This window comes from Lagopus leucura, unplaced genomic scaffold (genome assembly GCF_019238085.1).
Source record: "Lagopus leucura isolate 7727_CA_CO unplaced genomic scaffold, USGS_WTPT01 Super-Scaffold_760, whole genome shotgun sequence".
Classification (NCBI taxonomy): domain Eukaryota; kingdom Metazoa; phylum Chordata; class Aves; order Galliformes; family Phasianidae; genus Lagopus; species Lagopus leucura.
Window position 1 is genome coordinate 5,546,286 of NW_024962257.1, and position 5,173 is coordinate 5,551,458.

The following is a 5,173-nucleotide window of genomic DNA, read 5'->3' on the forward strand; positions in this document are numbered from 1 at the left end:
TTCTTGCACTAAATTGGTTTTCTGTTTTGACTAGCTGTATAGGTATTGAGCAGAGATAAACTGAAGTCAAAATTGAATAATGCCTTGCCACTTCTAGCACTATCAGTTTCTCTAGGAACTATATTTTCAAGTCAGCACCACTTTACTGCTCTCCTCAGCCCAGCATTTCCTACAGTGCTCTGTGGTTAGCCTACCTGATAACTTGATCTTATTTTCAGTTTGCAGATGGCCCATAAAGCAATTTTGCTTTTGCCAAATACTTTTTCTTCCCCAAAAAACAAATTTCAAGCTCTGTTATACTCAGAGATTACTCACTTTTGGCTGAGGGGGTCCTGTCACAGGAACAGCTGTGAAGTCACATGCTGCTGATGTGGCTTCTGGATCAGTTATTTAAGCAGTTGGAGCCAGAGGAAGGTGCACAGCCTGACACCTTCATGTTCACACTTGAGCAGGTGTGTTTGGGGCTGAACTCCCACTGCTGCTCAAATCCCAGGGCAATACTTCTCTTCCCTGCAATCTATTGAAACTGAGCTGATTTCAGAATCAAAGGCAGTTCAGTTAAGGAGCAATTAACCACAGCCTTTACCTGCTCCCAGGCTGAGAGAGAGTTGGAAAGAGCAGAGATGCCTTCAGCATAGAGACTGCCTCTGGGAGGAGAGCCTTGGGAGCACCTGTCCTTCCAGCAGTCCTGTGCCCCCTCCTGAGTTTGTCGTTTCTGCTTCTATGCTCCCCATGCCAGCAGTGCCAGTGCCAGCCACCAAGCCCCGGCCACAAAGTCCCCCAGGAGCTGAAGTTTCCAACACGGGCACTAACATGCTGATCCCAGCACCCTAAGTAATGGTATGATCCGCAGGCATCCTCACTGCCTGATATCATTAGAAACCTCTGGTTTATCTTTACAAGTGTGCAAGGTCAAAACACCTGAGCAGGGGTGTTCTTTCCCTGCTTTTCAGTGCAAAGGTCTGGGCAGAGTAAGAACAAGCTGTGCCTATGACTACGGATGTTGGAAGCTGCTATCAGACACCGAGGCACTGGAACACAGCGTTGCTCCCAACTCTGACTGATGATGACTCCCAGGACTCCACTCTGACCTTGACTGTCAGCGTCTCGGTGACATCCCAGAGCACTCCTCACCCCTCCTGCTATTCTCTCTTTTATCATTAAGGAGAATCACACATTCGCAATAGCTCCCTACAGCTTTCTGTGCCCCATCCCGTTATGTGCCTGGCTGAGAGCACTCAAGGCTATGCAGCTTTTTGGGTCACAGTGGGGTTCAAGCAGCGCCAGGTAGTGTGTCAGGCTGTCTCTGAGCATCCCGACCGCTGGTGCCTTTCAAGCAGCCGCTTTAGAGCACCGCTAAGGATTGTCTGCTTCAAACACTGCATCTCTCCATCCCTCCAACCGGGATGGGACCGCTCCGCTCTCCAGCAGCAAAAGCCCCGTGCGGAGGGCAGACTCGGGATCGCTGCTTGCTTCCGAAGGAGCTGCAAATGAGACCGAGCGCTCCGGTTCTTCCTTCATCCCAGAGAGCCCAAAAGCGAGGTGCGCTATGCGAAGCCCCCTCCTGTCCTGTCCCCATCCCTTCCTGACTTTCCCATCCCTTTCGGCGCCCCCAGCCGCTCTCCCTGCCCCCATTCTCCCCCGATAACGATTACCTGCAGCTGCAGGGAGTGCTGTCCGCCGGGTCCGGAGCCGTTCCGCTCCCCCGACGCTGCCGCGCTGCTCCGGTTGCAGCCGCCCGGGCCGCTCCCCGCGCCGGGAGCGCACCCCGAGCTCCGCCGCTTCTCCCCCCCCCCCCCCCCCCCCCCCCCCCGGCGGCGGGCGGGGACGGCGGCCGCTCCCCCGGGGAGGAGAGACGGGGCTCCGGGCCGGGGCTGGAAGGAGGGAGGGAACGGAGTGGAGGCAGGGGAGGGTGCTACAGCCCGGGAGGAGGCAGCCTGAGGCCGCCCCCGCTGCAGAAAGTTGGGCTGGAGGTAGGGAGCCGTCGGGATGCTCCGCGCTCTCCCCGCATACCCGTACTTCCTCCCCGAGCTCCTTTACCTGGCTGCGCCTCCCCCGCTGCTCCATCCTTCGGCCCCTGAGAGCCTGCAGCCCCCCCGGCACGGGCGAGGGCTCTGCGCTTTGCGGGGGGAGCTGGGAGGGGCTGGCAGCACCCACGCCGTGCCGACAGAGAAAGGGCACCAAAGGAGAGCTGCATTTCCTCCCCCGGTTTAATTCTCTCCCAGTTCCGAGAAGTGCTTTTAAAGACTCCCGCAGGCTCATTTGGAGCGAGCCCCCTCCCTGAGCGCAGGGCACTCGCAGCTTCTCCCCCGAGCGCACAGCACCTGACCGTGCTCGCTCCTTGTGGGGCAATGAGACGGGACCGTCGTGTTCGTCACCTTTGTTTTATACGCCTGTCCCTGAGCACGGAGCGTGGGACAGGCTGAGCGACAGGATCGCGGCCAGCACCCTGCAAGAGCTTCAGTCCTACGTGGGGGGGGGCTGGAATCTCACATCGCCAGCTAGCAGAAAGATGCAGGGCTTGGTATGCAGGCTGTCAGGCTAAACTTGGTGCTTGCTTTACTCCCTCCCAAACTCCCACTGACTTCGCTGGGGTTCCGCTGAGATATTTTGCTCTTTGAATGCAACAAGTGAATTCGAGCTGTATTCCACCCTCTCCCTTCACTGTTACACATGTGAACACCCATAGTGGTGCCATCCAGAGCTCAGCCTGTCCCCTTGCACACGTTATGGGGTCAGAGCAACAGCTGTGCTCCCTGCAAACCCGGGGCTCCCAGCCCTGCCAACAGCTCCTGCTGTCATCAGCATGCACAGGATGTCGTGCTTCGTAATAATGTATATGATCTTAATCCACTGCTGAGGCTTTTCAATTAGAGATCTGTGATTGAGTCAGATGTGTGAATGCAAAAAAGAGAGGAGAAAGCTGCTTTTGGCATGTCACTTTCTAATTCAATCTGCTGATGTATTTATGGTCATGTATTGCTAAATTGAACTAAGACTCCAGTCTGCTCTTGCCATGACAATGGGGAGAATCATCTGATAAAAATAGACTTGGGATGATAAACAGAAGAGGAGAGGAGATTTTGATTACCTTCTTTGAAAATGTGCCAAGCAAAATGCGATACAATAGCCCCACTGTGAATATCAGCTTGAATCAAAATAGGGCTAATTTAATGAATTTCCCTCATATATTTTATTAGCATTTTATTAGCATTTGTGACACAAAAAAAAAAGTTGCCGAGAAAACATGAAAGTCACCAACTGTCCCCGATGAAAACAGCTGCCTTTGCACCTTGCCAGCAGTATTCCTAGCAGGATCTGCGCTGTGACAGAGAAAGTTTCCAAAAGCTCTCATGGCTTATGGAATTCTTTACCCACTTGAGACAATGGCAACACTGTATTTCTGGACCAAAGAAGGCAGCACAAGGGCTAACTGTGCACACTACCTGTTGCCATGCTTTTAGTGGCTGATGGCCCCACTCAGAGACCAAAGTTCAGCAATGCCAGACCTATAAACATGGGGAGAAAAATAGCTCCTGGCACAAAAATGTGGGTGCACACAGGACTGGGCTGCCCTAGCTGAAACTCAAATCACATTATTATTTTTTTTTCCTCATCTTTCTGCAAAAATACCTCCCAGATAGCCATGATTTGGATACAAGCCTATTTATTTAGCTGTTCCTTGTCGCATACCAAAGTTCAGTGTCATAACGCGATCCCTCAACACTTCTTTTCCAACTGTGATCTTGAGTGATGATGAAACTGCTGACAAACGGTTGTACTACATTTTAAAACGGTGTCTTCTTGTAACACGAAGGAGGTGACAGCTCCAGAGGAGCTGCAGGGACAGGTTGCACGGGAAGTTCCTCCTGTACCTTTGGAACCAGCTTGTCAAAATTCAGCTGAAGCAGAAAAGATGAGTTGTGATCAATATGTTTAGAAGGAAGAACTGCTGGAGAGCTCGTGTCAGCAGCCGCTCCTGTTGAACCTGGCAGTGAGGAACAGAGACTGATTGCTGCCGAGGGGGAAATTATCTGTGCATAAGACACCCCAGCATTAGACTTGGGTCCAGAACTGAATTAGATGGAAGTGTTGAAACAGAAGACTTGGGGCTGGATTGCCTCTGGTTATAAGAACCATGGCAGTGCAATAGTAATATCTTCCAAATTCAGAGATCAGAGGAAGTGAGAAGGAACAGAATGTGTTTTACTCCCAGTTCATTTCTGGAGCCATTGCACTAAAAACTGATTGTATGTTAAGGATCTGCTCCATGGTGAGGAGAAAAGTATGTTCTTGGCTAAGAGACCCATCCTAACTCATCCATTCCTCACCCCCACAAGACTCCCCAGAGCATGGGACAGTGGGGCTGCAGTGGGGCAATCTGCAACACCAGGAGTTGTGGGGAATGAAGCTGTGGCTCCTGAGACTCAATTTGCCTCAGCCTGGAGGCTAAGATATATTTTCCTCTGAGGATTCTAAGATTTTTAAATATGTATATATTTATTTTCTTAATATTGTCAGTTTTGAGGAAAAGGACATGCATGAGGATTGGAAGGAGGCCATCAAGCCTATGGGGTGAGAATGGCTGCTCTTTGAGTTTTCAAACCCAGCTGAGATTTGGGCTATAATTTAGTCCTGAGCTATTCATGTTACCATAGAAATAGATGGATCCATTTTGTGCCATTTGCTGTTCAAAGCTTCAGACTACACAGTCTGCAGAAGCCCATCCATCACCTCTCCAACCTGAGGCCACAGCCATGGGGTTGAGTTTTCAATCTCTTCTTCTCCCAGAAACTCTACTTGCAGCAGAGATTTGTCTTCCTTTCTTTTGGTGATTGGTTTGCGTTCAGCTTAAACACTTTAAAGCTCGCAGAAAATGCTCAGCTTCTGACTGGAAGACAGTTACTCCATTCAATTACAATCATGGTTTGGCTGGCTGAAGCCAAATGTTTTCACTTTGCCTGCAGAATATGCTGTGAAAAGCCAAGCAGTGGGAATCACAGGGAGGTTGAGGTGTTTTCTCTCCTCTTTGTTGTTCTCCTTATGAGGAAGAAAAATCAATGGCTTTCAAATCAGCGCATTAAAAATCTCTCAAATGGGCTGTAATTACAGGCCCATCTGTTGCTGAATTGTTGAATTGCCTGTGGCAGAGATGCATAAAGATCTGCCTGGT

General features: G+C 50.7%; 1 protein-coding gene across 1 annotated transcript in view; it reads right to left on the bottom strand.

Annotated features, from left to right (window-relative positions):
• SSTR5 (somatostatin receptor 5) overlaps positions 1-1,727 on the bottom strand; it is a 7,541-nt gene extending 5,814 nt beyond the window's left edge. The window contains exon 1 of the mRNA XM_042864572.1: positions 1,656-1,727. The gene's annotated coding sequence lies outside the window, so the exon portion shown is untranslated. The remainder of the gene's footprint in view (positions 1-1,655) is intronic.
• Positions 1,728-5,173: the final 3,446 nt, after the last annotated feature.